The sequence below is a fragment of the Pongo pygmaeus genome, chromosome X (genome assembly GCF_028885625.2).
Source record: "Pongo pygmaeus isolate AG05252 chromosome X, NHGRI_mPonPyg2-v2.0_pri, whole genome shotgun sequence".
In the NCBI taxonomy this organism is placed as follows: Eukaryota; Metazoa; Chordata; class Mammalia; order Primates; family Hominidae; genus Pongo; species Pongo pygmaeus.
The window spans coordinates 139,971,015-139,987,279 of NC_072396.2; the positions used below are offsets into that span (position 1 = coordinate 139,971,015).

General features: G+C 39.5%; 1 pseudogene; it reads right to left on the minus strand.

The window, feature by feature from the left end:
- Window positions 1–8,633: 8,633 nt before the first annotated feature.
- Window positions 8,634–13,782, minus strand: LOC129024210 (tRNA (guanine-N(7)-)-methyltransferase non-catalytic subunit WDR4-like; annotated as a pseudogene).
- Between the last annotated feature and the right edge of the window lie 2,483 nt (window positions 13,783–16,265).

Here is a 16,265-nt window from a genome sequence, read left to right on the forward strand (position 1 = left end):
AGTGATTCATGTATATATTAAAGTTTGAGAGGCATGGCCCTGTAGTAGGTTGGGGCTCCAGAAGCTGAAACCCACTGACATAAGTGAATTTCTTTATTTTACAAGTGAACTAAGTAAGACTCATAATGTTGTGCATAAAGCCATACAACTTTTGGGTGGGAGAGCCAAGGCTAATAGCCAAGTTGCCTGGCTTTCACTTCATGGATTTCTGCCGTATTGTTGATTGCAGCCTGTGGCAGATCCTCTTCTAGTTCCAGAGGTCGGGATCATGCTTTGTTTCTAGGACAAAGCCCCAGGTTTATCCCTGGTGCCCACAACAGGGCCCCTTTCTCATGTTCCTGCATGTAAATCCATGACTTACTTCCTTATTGTCTTAGTCAGCTGAGGCTGCTACAACAAATTACCATAGACTGAGGGATTTAAACAACAAACAGTCATTTCTCACAGCTTTGGAGGCTGGAAGTCCCAGATTAGAGTTCTTCTTCCTTCTAGGTCATCAGGAACAAGTCTCTCTGAGCTTCATCTTCTTTTAAAGACTACTCTGGTTAGGTCAAGCCCACCTAGGATAATCTCCTTTTGATTAACTCAAAGCCAACTGATTAGTGACCTAATCACTGGAGTGATATCTCATACATTCACAGGTTTCTGTCCACACTCAAAAGGAGGACATTATGCAAGGTATGTATACCAGGAGCAGGGGCAGGAATCTTGGACATTGTTTCAGAATTCTGACAACCCCACTGATACAACCCAAATTTGGAAAGTTCTAAGAGCTAGACAAGGACTGATTGTTTCTTCCACCTTAGGGAATGTAAATAGCTCATGACCTGTCGGTAAGGTTCTCATTTGCATAATAATTCCAATGCTTCTAGTAGGGGTCACCTCTAAGGACCTGGAGGGACAACTCTCAAAATGAGGAAAATTCTTATCCTGGGGTGCCTGGTAGCAGGTCCTCAATTATAAAGGGCACACAGCAGTTTCTCTACCCTAACATTAACTAGAGTAAACAACCCTGGATCCTGTCCTTCCATAAACATTCAAGCATGAACAACTATGGATACTGCACACTTCTACACTGTTGCCATAGCATCCTCAGTGATATTTTGAAGAAACTGTACAGAAAGACTTTTGCTCTTTACAGGAGTGGAGAGCCCTGGAATCTTCTTTTTATTGTGGTGAAATACACATAACATAAAATTTATCATTTTAACCATTTTAAAGTATACTATGTGATGGCATGAAGTACCTTCACAATGTTGTGCAACCATCACTAATTCCACAATATTTTCATCAACCTGGAAAAACCCTGTATCCATTAAGCAGTCACTTCTCATTCTCCCGTCCATCCCTGGCAACCACTAATCTGCTTTCCATCTCTATGGATTTGCTCATTCTGGATATTTAATAAAAATAGAATCATACAATATGTTATATTTTGTGCCTGGCTTCTTTTGCTTAGGATAATGTTTTCAAGGATCATCCATGTGATAGCATCTATCAGTACTCCATTACCTTTTATGACAGAATAATATTCCATTGTATGGATATACTACATTGTATTTATCCATTCATCTGTTGACAAGTATTTGTCTTGTTTCCACATTTTGGCTGTAGTGAATGAATAGTGCTGCTGTGAACACTCATGTACAATTTTTTGTTTGACACCTATTTCCAGTTCTTTTGAGTCTATACTTTAGAGTGGAATTCCTGGGTCATATGGTAATTCCATGTTTAACTTATTGAGGAAACACTAGTTTTCCATAACAGCTACAACATTTTACCTCTCCCCAGCAATATATGAATGTTGTTATTTCTCCACATCTTTTCCAACACTTGTTTTCCTTCTTTTCTGTCAATCCTAGTGAATGTGAAGTGACATCCCCCTGGAGTTTTTATTTTTGTTTCCCTAATAACTAATGACATTGCACATCTTTCCATATATTGTTTGCCATTTGTGTATCTTCTTTGGAGAAATGTCTATTCAAGTCCTTCACCCATTTTCTAATTGGTTGTTTGTCTTTTGTATTTTTGAGTGGTAAGAGTATTTTATATATTCTGGATACTAGATCCTTCTCAGATATACACTTTGTAAATATTTTCTCCTATTCCATGGGTTGTCTTTTTAGTTTTTGATAACATCCTTTGATGCACAAAAGTTTTAAAATTTTGATTAAGTCCAATTTATCTATTTTTTTCTTTTGTTGCCTGTGATTTTTTATCCTATCTAAGAAACCATTGCCAATCCAAGATCATGAAGATTTACCTTTATGTTTTCTTCTAAGAGTTTTATGGTTTTAGCTTTAGTACTTAGGTCTTTGATGAATTTTGATTTGTTTGTTGTATAGTTTTTAAGGCAGAATTCCAACTTTATAGTTTTGCATGTGCACATCCAGCTGTCCCAGCACCATTTTTTGAAAAAACTACTCTTTAGCCTATTGAATTATCTTGGCACTCTTGTTGAGAAGCAACTGACCATAGGTGTATGGATTTACTTATGGAATCTCTATTTTATTCTATTAGTCTATATGTCTATCCTTACATGAATGCCACACTGTTTTGATTATTATGGTTTTGTAATAAGTTCTGAAATCTGGAAGCATGAGTACCCAAAATTTGTTCTTTGTCAAGATTGTTTTGGCTATTTGGAGAGTCTCTTGCAATTCCTTTAAAAATTTAGGATCAACTTTTCAATTTCTACAAGAAAAAGGGCCACTGGCATTTTGATTCTGTCAATCATTTTGGGCAATATTGCCATCTTAACATTTTCTCCCAATCCATGCAAACAGGATGTCTTTCTATTTATTTAGGTCATCTTTAATTTCTTTCAGCAATGTTTTATAGTTTTCACTGTATAAGTAAAAGTTTACACAGTATACAAGTGTAAGCTGCATATCAAGTGTAAATTTATTCCCATATATTTAATTTATCTTCATGGCATTGTAAATAGAATTTTTTTTTAAATTTCCATTTCAGATTGTGCATTGTTAGTGTATAAAAATACAACTGATTTTTGCATATTGATCTTGTATTCTGCAACACTGCTGAATTTTTTATTAGTTCTAATTTTTTTGAAAATTTCTTAGGATTTTCTTATCTCTGCACATAGAGTTTTCCATTCTCCTTTCCAACTTGGGTGCCTTTTATTTCCTTTTATTGCCTAATTGCTCTGGGTAAAACTTTCAGTACTATGTGAATAGAAGTGGTGAAAGTGGGCATTTTTGTCTTGTTCCTGATCTTAGGGGGAAAGCTTTCAGATTTTCACAATTGAATATTATTTTAGCTGTGTGTTTTTCATAAATTTCCTTTATTATTTTGAGTTAATTTGTTTCTATTATCTTATAATTCACTTTTTAGGCTTTCAATTTTTTATTTTGTACTAGCAGGTTAAACATATCTTTAAATAGAGAGCTGCTATATTTAAATATTTTTGTAGCCAAAAAACACATAACAAAATTTACCATCTTAATCATTTTAAGTGTATAATTCAGTAATGTTCAGTATATTCACATTGCTGTGAAGCAGATCTCCAGAACTTTTTCATCTTGAAGATCTGAAACTTCATACCCATTAAACAATAACTCTCCTTTTCCCCCCCTCTCAAGCCCCTGGTAGCCACCATTCTACTTTCTGTTTCTACGAATTTAACTAGTTTAGATACTTCATATACATAGAATCATACAGTATTTGTCTTTTTGTGACTGGCATATTTTACTTAGCATAACGTCCTTAAGGTTTATCCATAATGTATCATATAAAAAGAGTTTCTTCCTTTTTAAGGCTGCATAATAATCCATTGTTATATATACACAGCATTTTGTTTATCTATTCATCTGTCCATGCAAATGTGGGTTGCTTACACCTCTTGGCTCCTGTGACTAGTGCTGCTATGAACATGGGCGTGTAAATATTTCTTGAAGACCCTGTGCTATTGTCTGAATGTGCCCCCTCCCAATTCGTATGTTAAAACTTAATCACCAATGTGATAGTATCTCAAAAAAAAAAAAAAAAAAGAGTGGAGCCTTTAAGAGGTGATTAAGTCATAAGTGTAGAACCCTCATGAATGAGATTAGGGCCCTTGTAAAAGAGTTTGGAGAGTTGATTCACTGCCTACTATTCCTTCTGCCATGTGAGGACACAGCATTTGTCCTTCCAGAGGATGCACCAACAAGGTGCCATGGTAGAAGTGGAGAGTAGGCCCTTTGTACCAGACATCAAATCCTGATACCTTGATCTTGAACTTAGCCTCCAGAATTGTGAGAAATAAAGTTCTGTTATTTATAGATTACCCAGTCTCAGGCATTTTGTTACAGCAGTGCAAACAGACTAAGACATGCTACTTTCAATTCTTTTGGCTATATATCCAGAATTGGGATTGCTGGATGGCATGGTCATTCTATTTTTAATTTTTTGAGAAAACTTCATACTGTTTTCCACAGCAGTTTCCCCATTTTTCAATCCCACCAGCAGAGCACAGGGTTTGAATTTCTCTTTATCAACACTTGTTATTTTCTGGGTTTTAAAAAATAGTAGCCATCTAGGCCAAGCATGGTGGTTCATGCCTGTAATCCCAGTACTCTGGGAGGCCGACACGGGCAGATCACTAGAGACCAGGAGTTCGAGACCAGCCAGGGCAACATGGCAAAACCTCGTCTCTACTAAAATTATGAAAATTAGCCGGGCATGGTGGCGCACGTCTGTAATCCCAGCTTCTTGGGAGGCTGAGGCACTGGCTCTGCCAAAGAAAAAAAAAAAGTGGCCATCTAAATGGTTGTTACTCTCGTAATTCATTTTTGAACTACTTTACAAAACTATTTGTTTATACTGGATTGAAAATCTAAAAGCCTGGTTCTTTGCCACGGGTAACTTGTGGAGAGGCATTGCTATCAAGTCTGGTACTGGGGAGTCTTGGAACAGACACTATGTAAAATTTCAGGCACAGAAGAACTTAAGCAAAGTCAGAACTAAATTTTTGAGTCCCAGACATTAGTGCTTCTTTCCAAACTACCGAATTCTGTGTTATAACCTTTTCATGGCTGAGTTTCTTAAAATAACAAACTTGAATCCATTCCACATTCACATGCTTTCTCAGGCCTAAACATTAAGTTCTTGATCTTCCCTGGCCTTCAGAATTGCTCCTGTTGTCATTCCATTGGCTCTGGAGGATTGTATATCTCTATAATTCATCTGTGAATACTGTGACTGCCTGAAAATTCTCACCACAGCTTTGCTGGCTGTGCCTGCCCAACACTGTCTTCTCCCCTTCTGCCCCAGACCAGCAAATTCCTAAGACATTTAGAAAGATGGACAACAAAACCTTTCAATCCTAAATACCCATCTTCTATGTTTGTACTCAAAATTATGGGATCAATGACAGATATTTGTTTCTTCGGCTATGGGGCAAGGTGCTAATGACCACTGTAGTCATGGGAGAGTGTGCCCTTGACACAGTCTTTGGTACAGCAGCAGTTGTTGTCAGCACCAAGAGACGTGGATGACCACAGTGAGGGGAAGCTGGAGCTGAAGAGAACTGTTCTTCAGAGCACACATGAGAAATCCGTGAGATACACCAAAAAGTACTTAGGAGGCATTAGGGAGGGGATCTGGGGCTTCATCAAAGCAGGTTCAGTCAGAAAAGTACTGATTGGAGTTCATCGTTACTATGACCCTATTTTTATCTCTATGCTGGTGTCCTGAGGAACAGGTGGTTCTTGCATTGCTATAAAGAAATATCTGAGACTGAGTAATTTATAAAGGAAAGCAGTTTAATTGGCTCACAGTTCTGCAAGCTGTACACGAAGCATGGTTCTGGCATCTACTTGGATCCTGGGAAGGCCTCAGAGAGCTTTTTCATGGTGGAAGGCAAAGTGGGAGCAGGCACATCACATGGCCAGGGCAGGAGCAAGAGAGAGATTTGTGGGGAGGGGTAGGTGCCACACACTTGTAAACAGCCAGATCTCATGGAACTCATTCATTATTGCAAGGACAGCGCCAAGCCATGAGGGATCTACCCCCATGACAAAACACCTCCTTCCAGGCTCTACCTCCAACATTGGGGATTACAATTCAACATGAGATTTGACGGGGACATATATTCAAACTATATCCACAGGTTACATTTTAGGAGCCTGATTGAATTGAAATATTTTAAGGAAGTCATGTTTCTTTCCATATCTGCTCAGCTGCTAAAGTACCAGAAGGGTGCCTTTGGAAACAGATTTACCTCTCACAGGCTGTGAAGGTCTTTGAGGCACCATTACGAATGCCTTTTTTCCCACTCTGTGGGTTGTCTATTTACTCTGCTGACTGTTCCTTTTGTGATGCAAAAGCTCTTTAGTTTAACTAAGTCCCAACTATTTATCTTTGTTTTTATTGCATTTGCTTTGAGGTTCTTGGTCATGAAATTCTTGTCTAAGCCAACGTCTAGAAGGATTTTTCCAATGTTATCTTCTAGAATTTTTATAGAAAACCTTCACAATCTATACATCTGACAAAGGAATCTAATATAAAGAATCTACATCAAATTCAAACAAGTCAGTAAGAAAGAAACAAACAATCCCATAAAAAGTAGACTAAGGACATGAATAGACAATTCTCAAAAGAAGATATACAAATGGCCAACAAACATATGAAAAAATGCTCAACATCACTAATGATCAGGGAAATGCAAATCAAAACCACAATGCAATACCACCTTACTCCTGAAAGAATGGCTATAATCAAAAAATCAAAAAACAGTAGATGTTGGCTTGGATGTGGTGATCAGGGAACACTTCTACACTGCTGGTGGGAATGTAAACTAGTACAGCCTCTATGGAAAACAGTGTGGAGATTTCTTAAAGAACTAAAAGTAGAACTACCATTTGATCCGGAATTCCCACTACTGGGTATCTACCCAGAGGAAAAGAAGTCGTTATATAAAAAAGATACTTGCACATGTATGTTTATAGCAGTACAATTTGCAATCCCAAATTCGTGGAACCAACCCAAATGCCCATCAATTAATGAGTGGATAATGAAACTGTGGCGCATATATACAATGGAATATTACTCAGCCATAGAAAAGAATGAATTAAAGGCATTTGTAGCAATATGGATGAGATTCGAGACTATTACTCTAAGTGAAGTAACTCAGGAATGAAAAGCCAAACACTGTATGTTCTCACTGATATGTGGGAGCTACACTATGAGGACACAAAGGCATAAGAAGGATACAATGGACTTTGGGGACTTGGGGGGGGGGGAGAAGGATAAAAGACTACCAATAGCAGTGGCAGCTGTTGATTTTTCTACCATACTCATAATGCTATTCATGCTGGACATGTCAGAGTGTATACTGCTCAGGTGATGGGTGCACCAAAATCTCACAAATCACCACTAAAGAACTTACTCATGTAACCAAATACCACCTGTACTGCAATAACTTATGGAAAAAATAAATTAAAATAAGAGTGTCTTTTTTTAAGCAAAACAAGGCACTTATGAAAAACTTGAAGCACTCCAGCTTTTGATACAGCTTTTGTTTCTAAGGCCCCAGAAAAGCCCCACACCCAAGTTATCACCAACATGTACAGTCATTCCTGTGTTTGAAACTTAATCATTGGAGAGTGGGTAGAAGCTAAAATGAACAAATTACCTGATATATCTAGAAGCCAAACCATCGCAGAATCTTTCTTCCCAAATCACTTCCCAGAAGTGTTCAATTTGTGACTGAACACTTCAGTCACAAACAGTGCATGCACCCAAATGTTTTGCTCAATATGTTTTGAGTCTAATTCCATATATTGCTGCTAAAGATTTCCAGAAAGTTGCAAAAGTTCATCCTTATTGATAGGTGATTGGAATTCAGTGACACTGCTGCTGCTCTGTAGTGTGTGCAAAGGTCAAATCAAAGTAATAAATACGATATTCTCGATCATTTCTCTGTAAAACTGGGTTTCTAGCCAGGGCTCATGCCTTCACACTTGCTGAAACAAGTTCACCTTCTGCACCAGTGCTGCCAGAGAGAGCTCCCTGTGACACGGGAATCATGTTTCTGCACTTCCCACGCAGGAGCCACTCACCATATGTGGCTCCTGAGCACAGGAAGTGTGGCTGGAGCTGGGAATGGCTGAAGAGTTAGTTCTATTTGAGTTTCAATAGCCCTATGAGGCAAGTGCCTACTTGGAAAGCAGCACACCACCTGAGATGGCAGGAACAACATGAAAACATCCTCCATGCCACTGCAAAAATGTCTGCCTATATATCTTAGAGGAAGACATGTCCAGCACGAACATCATCACGAGTATGGTAGAAAAATCAACAGCTGCCACTGCTACAGGTTAATAGATTGCCTTCAACATGAAGATAAAATGCTTCCAGCACTTCCACTCTGCCCCATAGTCTCTTAGTTGAGCTAACGCCCTGCACAGCTTCTCTTCCACCAGAAGGGGGCACAGACACCAGGCAAGAGCCTATGCTCAGTGATACAGAATGTTCTAGAGCCCAGGAGACGGTTCCATCCACTGAGCTGAGCTGGTCAGATGTAACTAATGTCACCTTTTCCTTCTTAAAGGGAGATGCCAGGATGAGGAGGGAACAAGTTAAAACTGCTTTTGCTGTTTCAAGGTTGTGAGAGGCACTACCAACCACCAAGGTCAGCAACTCAAAGCCACCTCACCCGGCCTCAACTTCTTGGTTTGGGGCCCAGGTGGGGGAATTCTCCAGCTGCTACTGCAGTCTCTCCTCTTTCTTCTTCAGATAGAAGGTCATGTTATCGAAGACGGCCTTGTAGAGACTGCTGAAGCTGGCATCTGTGACGTTAGAGCCTTCCAGCATGGCCCAGTTCCCACGAATAACACTGGAGACTTTTTTTTTTTTTTAAACACAGTGCATTCAGGAACAGAATGCCACTGGCCACCTACAGGCCTGCAGAGCACCAGGGGGATTTCATGGCAGTCCGGCAGCACCCGCAGCCCCTGGGTCTCCTCGAAAGCCACATCCCACACATGGTGCTAGATTGACAGATGCTGCCTGTACACTAAGTTAGCAGTCTGAGAGCATCAAGCTGGAAGATGTAGATTACGGGAATACAGTTGCACAGAAGCGTCATGCAGTTCTCCTAGCACCAGAACGTGATCCCGGATGTGACAAACTTCTGGTGTCCCAGAGGCCCATCAGCCCTTGCAGACTGGCCAGGTGACAGAAGTGCAGTTGATGGCCACTTCTGTACTCCTAGAGCCTAAGAGTGCAGTCCCTGGAGGAGGACAAGAAACAGTTCGGGCTGAGTGGGCACCACAGAGATGCGGCTCACAAATTCTCTGTGCCCGAGGCAGAAGGACTCGATACTGTGAGGTGCTGTGGCCTAGCTGACCTGGATCTTCTCATCCTGGTTGGCAATGAGGATGAAGCAGTTATCAGCACTCACAGTCACCTCTAACAACATTGACAGGTGTGCCAGGTCAAGTCTGCCGCATCTGTGTGGCTCTGAAACCAAAAAGGAGTACACATCTCCAGATTTGTCGGCCACCAAGACCTTCTCCACAGAGGCTGTAAGGTCAGGGCCATACACCTCCTTGCCATGGTCCTGACACTCAGACATTGCCATGGTTTTGTATGGAAAAGAATCAGACGCTTGTGGTCATCTGTTAAAGCAAAATAGCTGCCAGACTTGGAGGTGGATGCCAGAATCATGCCACTCCCCCAGACCAAGGGTAGCCCATCCTCCCCTTTATTTTCTTGTGACTATTCTGCAGCACTGCAGTCATAGATGAAGAGGTTGTTGTCATCATTGTTTGCAGCAGAGGTGGCCAGGAAAAACCCAGAGACTACACAAGAAAACGGTTAGAACTGATAAACAAATTCAGTAAATTTGCAGAACACAAAATCAACATAAAAAATTCAGTATCACTTCTATATGCCAACAACAAACAATCTGAATAAAAAATCAAGAAAATAATCCCATTTACAATTGCCAGAAATAAAATAAAATACGTAGGGTTAAATTTAACCAAAGTGAAAGATCTCTACAATGAAAACTGTAAAACATTGATGCAAGAAATTGAAGAGGACACAAAATAATAGAAAGATATTCCATGTTCATGGATTAGAAGAATCAATATGGTTAAAATGTCCATATTAACCAAAGCAATCTACAGATTCAATGCAATCCCTATCAAAATACTAATGCCATTCTTCACAGAAATAGAAAAAAAAATCCTAACATTTATATGGAATCACAAAAGATCCAGAATAGCCAAAAGTATCCTGGGCAAAAAGAACAAAACTGGAGGCATCACATTACCTGACCTCAAATTATATTACAGAGTGTAGTAACCAAAACAGCATAATACTGCCATAAAAACAGACGTATAGACCAATGGAACAGAATAGAGAACCCAGAAACAAATCCACACCCCTACAGTGAACTCGTTTTCAACAAAGGTGCCAAGAACATACACTGGGGAAAAGACAGTCTCTTCAAAAAATGGTGCTGGAAAAACCGGATATTCATATGCAGAAGGATGAAACTAGATCCCCATCTCTGACCACATTAAAAATCAAATCGAGTGGATTAAAGACTTAAATCTAAGACCTCAAATTATGAAACTACCACAAGAAAACATCAGGGAAACTCTCCAGGACATGAGACTGGGCAAAGATTTCTTGAGTAATACCCTGCAAGCACAGACAACCAAAGCAAATATGGACAAATGAGATCACACCAAGTTTAAAAGCTTCTGCACAGAAAAGGAAACAACCAACAAAGTGAAGAGACAACCCACAGAATAAGAGATAATATTTGCAAACTACCCATCTGACAGGGGATTAATAACCAGAATATATAAGGAGCTCATACAACTCAATAGGAAAAAATCTAATAATCTGATTTTAAATGGGCAAAAGATGAATACATATTTTTCAAAAGAAGATATACAAATGGCAGACAGGTATATGAAAAGATGCTCAACATCATTGATCATTGAGAGGTGCAGATCAAAACTACAATGAGATATCATCTCACTCCAGTTAGAATGGGTTTTATCCAAAAGACAGGCAATAATAACAAATGCTGGAGAGGATGTGGAGAAAAGGAAACCCCTTGTACACTGTTAGTGGAAATGTAAATTAGTACAACCACTATAGAGAATAGCTTGGAGTTTCCTTAAAGAAACTAAAGTAGGACTACCATAGGATTCACCAATCCAACCCCTAGATGTATACTCAAATGAAAGGAAATCAGTATGTTGAAGAGATATCTGCACTCTCGTGTTTATTGCAGCACTATTCACAATAGCCAGGATTTGGAAGCAACCTATGTGTCCATCAACAGATGAATGGAAAAAGAAAATGTGGTGTATATACACAATGGAGTACTATTCAGCCATAAAAAGAATGACATTCTTTCATTTGCAACAACACGGATGGAACTGGAAATCATTATGTTAAGTGAAATAAGCCAGGCACAGAAAAGACAAACTTTGCATGTTTTCACTCATTTGTGGGAGCTGAAAATTAAAAATAATTGAACTCATGGAGATGGAGAGTAGAAGGATGGTTCCTGAGTCTGGGAAGGGTAGTCACAGGGGAGTGGGGATGGTTAATGGGTACAAAAATATAGTTAGATAGAATGAATAAGATCTAGTATTTGATAACACAGCAGGGTGACTACAGTCAACACAATTTATTGTACATTTCAAAATCACTAAAAGAGTGTCATTGGATTGTCTGTAACACAAAGAAATGGTGAGTGCTTGAGCTGATGGTTACCCCATTTACCCTGATGTGGCTATTATGCATTGTATGCCTAATGTATCAAAATATCTCATGTAACCTATAAATATATACACCCACTATGTACCCAAAAAATTTAAAAATAAAAAAATTAAACATTTTTTAGAGACAATATGTAGGTAGTTATATGGATTTTTGTATAGATATAGATATAGTTGATGAATACTAACTACCCAACTTTGTGTGATTTGCCTACGGTGTGACTGCATTATCTCTTGGGAGTCATCAGGAGAGGAAGTATCTTAGAAGCTAGTCTGTAAGGTAGAATGCAGAAACTCTGAATTTTGAGGGAGAAAATGAGGCCCTTCCCTTGAGCTGGAAGGTAAGTCTATGGTAAACTGTGTGGGTAAATTAAGAATTTTGGCTTGGTCCCAGCTACTCGGGCACAATTCTCTCAGAATTGGGGTCATGTTATTTGTGATGATTTTTCTGATGTGTCACCTTGGGTAGGCTACAGTTTCCAGTTATTTAATCAAACACTAAATGCTGCTGTAAAGAGAGTTTTTAAATATAATTAAAGGCTATAATCAGCTGAATCTAGGTGAGGGAGATTATCCTGGTTAATTTGGGTTGGGCTGATTCAATCTGTTGGAAGGCCTTAAAAGCAGGATTGAGGTTTCCCCGAGAGAGAAGAAATTCCACCTATGGATTTCAGCTTCAGCCTGTGCCTATGAATTCCAGGTTGTCCAAGATTTTTCCTTCCTGACTGCCTGCCATACAAACTTGTTTAGCCAGACCTCACAATTGCCAATTCCATGCAATAAACAGATAGATAGATGATAGATAGATAATAGATAGATAGATAGATATATGGAGAGAGAGAGAGAGATAGGTAAGATATAGATATAGATACAGATATCCTACCAATACTGCTTCTGTAATTGAGTTCTTACTAATACACTCTGCAAAGGCAATTGAACTAGGGTGTTTCTACCGGTAAGATGCTAGGGCCCCAAAGGAGGGTTTGGAATTGTGTCTATACAAACCATAGGTGGTGCATCATCTCCTTGATTGAAGTTGACCACTTCAAGGCAGTTGAACATATGTTTGTAAAATGAAAGCTAGCAGGGATTTAGTAACTTGTAGAATTCTTAAACTGCTGGAAAGCAGGAGAAAAGAAAGCCTCAGCAAATATACTGATGTTGCAGAGGTTGGAGACAAGGCTTTGGCAAAGGAATGGAGATGAGCAAATCAGATTTGTTTAGATCAAGTGAGAGTAGGAACTGTCCGAAATAGAATACTTCCATGGAAACATGAATGACACTGGAATCCTGAAGGCCTCCACAGATTCTCACTTTTATCAGAATTAGTTTGTGAGGAGGATAGAAAGGAAGCAGCATGAAAGGCTTGCAGTAGTAAAGGTGACTAAGTCTTATATCATGAGCAGAAACATTTAGGGCAAACACCCAGGACCTAGGGAAATACCGTTGTGTTGCTCCCAAGGAAGGGAATGTGGAGACAAGTAGGTCAGCTGTGGCCACTGGGAAAACCACCTGCGAGCATGTAGAAAGCTACTGGGAATAGAGGCACGTCAGAAAAAGGCCACAAAACCTTCTGTAGTGAGGAAACTTGGCCCTGAGAAGGATAGGCTTAACAAAGGGTAGGCTGACTTCATGTACCGCCGTGGGCAACATGCAAGCCAAGATAGAATGAAGGCTGTGTTTTGCAGTATTGGATGGTGGATAGCAGTGACTATAATTGTCCAACACTTTCTATAAACAGCCCTTGACCATCTCCCACAATCATCTGTTAGCTGTTGGAGTTACTTTACCTCCTCCAGCCTCTTTTCTCCTCAGTAAAATGGAGATAACAATAATCTGTTTCCTAGGAATGTTGTAATGGCCTCATGAGAGGATGTATGCAAAGTGCTTCAGCCAGCTGCTTACATTTCATGAAGTATATAAGGTATTTCAGGCTTCCATGTCTTTTCTGGCTGTTCCTTCTACACGGTAGGAGGACATTCCCACATCTGGCCTCAACCTTCGCAGACCCAACTAGAAAATTCTCCAGCATGTTTCAGGGCTGAACTTAACGGTCCTACCTCCATGAGCCCTTCCTTGATGGCCCTATTAGGCATAGCTGACCACTCTCATTCGGTGAACTGTCAAACAAGCTTCTATAGATGTCTTGGGGGGATTCAGTGAAGAGCATAAAAAGTTCATGCCAATCCAGGCTCTGAATTCCTCGTCTCCCATCCAGGATGCTCCAATTCCTGACTGCTACTGCTTTTCAAGTGAATTATACTGGAATGGCAACCAGCCTACGTTAAAGACTTGTTTAAAGCCATGGCCAGTTGCAGAATAGACTAAACGCATCATTTAACTGTAAGTAAGAAAACCCAAGCATGGCCCCCTAAGGGATCAGTGCAGAGACATGCCTCTGTTTTATCTGTCTTGGAAACTTTTCAGGGCTGCAGCAGCCTTCTGAGAAGAGTTTGATGAATTAATTTCAAAGCAAATATATTACTCTTAGCTATCTAGTGCAACGGATAACAGATGAGGCAAGCAGTAGACAAATCAAAAAAGCCTGGGAAATAAGAGGCTAGGGGAAAAGATAGAAAGGAGAACGAGGGCTTTGTAAAGCTTCTGAGTACATTAAGGACTCTATAAGCTCATGCACTTGCCCGGGAATGGATGGATACTCAAAGAAGACCTGAGAAGACCTTGATCTTTCACCTATGGCTGACATTTAAGCTCTGCACAAGCATATAGCGTAGGCTAGGTCAGAAATGTAACACAGAGTCAATCTACTATTTTTATTTTTGTCTCCTAGCATGCAAGGAAATCTTGGTCCTGTTATTAGTAGACCACTAAGCTAACAAAACAAAGGCTTTAGTGAACACACATAACAAAGAATAGAGTCTTTAAAAATGTTTCTAAAAGTCACCAAACAAAAGAACAAACAAACCTACAACCCACGATAAGCAGTAACAACGAGCCCTGGAGAAAGAGATAATCTGATTCCCTGAGTTACTGCATTATAATGTTTTAGACGTCCGATTTTCATCAAAAATATGTGATGCCTGCAAAGAAATTAAAAACTGTGACTCAAGCACAGGAAGAAAAAGAACGGATACTGTCCCTGAGGAAGTCTGAATGTGCTTCTTACTAGACAAAGACATTAAATCAATTGTGCCTCACCTGGGGCTCCTGAGGCCTTTATGTCCCCACTACTATTAAAATAGACCTGTCTTGGGATCCCTTTCCTTTAACAGTACTTCCTGCTTTCTAATCCATATTGCTAACTTAACCTGACCATTATAGTTCTCATTGAAAGTTGACTGGCATTCTACTTTGTAAATCAATCCTTGGTAAGTTTGGCTTAACTCTTGGCTCTTGCAAAATGTGTTCATGACTCTGAAAAGCTGGAGACCAGCCCTTAGACATGGTAACCGAGCAGATTCTGATCATATCTCTAACTGCCTATGGCACACTCAAATATAAAAACTCAAAATGTCCCAAGTTGAACTTGTCTTTTCTTAAAAAAAAAAATCCCTCTCTTCTTTCTTGGTTCCCTCTCTTGAGTGGTGTCACCATCATCTACCTAGAAAGTCAGAAGACATCTCTGAGTCAGCTGCATCCCACTTCCCCAGGAAAAACAGTTAAGACAGACTTCACTTCTTATAGTTTCAAAAATGCATCCCACACTTCATCTTCATCAGCCTTAACTTGGTTTGGATACACTTTATGTTCCCCTATGTCACTGCAAGTTTTTTGTTACTGTCCCTGTTTCCAGGTTTTCACCCACATCTCCACCAATGCTAAATTTATCCTCCTCATCCTAGGTAAGGTGATCCATAGAAAACATAAATATGACCATGCCACTCCCCTCTCCAATATACTTCAACAAAGAATATCAACTTATGATAAAGTTTGAATTCTAAGACCCATTAAAATCTAATTGCCGCCCTTACACCACTTGTTCTCCCTCTCTTCCACCTGAGGATCTCACAACCTGATATATCCTCCACTGCTGACAGAGTGATGTACTCTCCACACAATCTAACCTTATCCTTCCTCTTTCAGTCCTTCTTCCCACCATGAACATATCCTTATTTCACCTGCTGTCTTCAGGATGAAGTTCAAACTCCTTTATCCCTCTGATGTTAGTGTTTGCTACACCTCCAACTTGGCTGGATTGTAGATATGGTCACAAAGGCAGATGAAGAAGGGCATACTAAGCAAACTCAGGAAATGAGCTAGTCATTAATGTCAGGCAGACACTGGCAGTGGGGAAAGGAAAGAATATGAACAACTGAAATTCTTCCCAGAATGACTGTAGATAAAATAAGGGAGCAGAAAAGTTATCAAAACCATAGGCTGGAACCATATAGTGAAGGAATAAAGTGTGACCATCACATTCATTACTCTAAAAGCATAATAAGTTGAAATTAATGACATAAAAGTAATAATTGATAACAATTAATATTACATATTGAATTCGTATAAATTAGCAATAGTACTAGTATGAATAATAATTAACATTTATATAAGGAT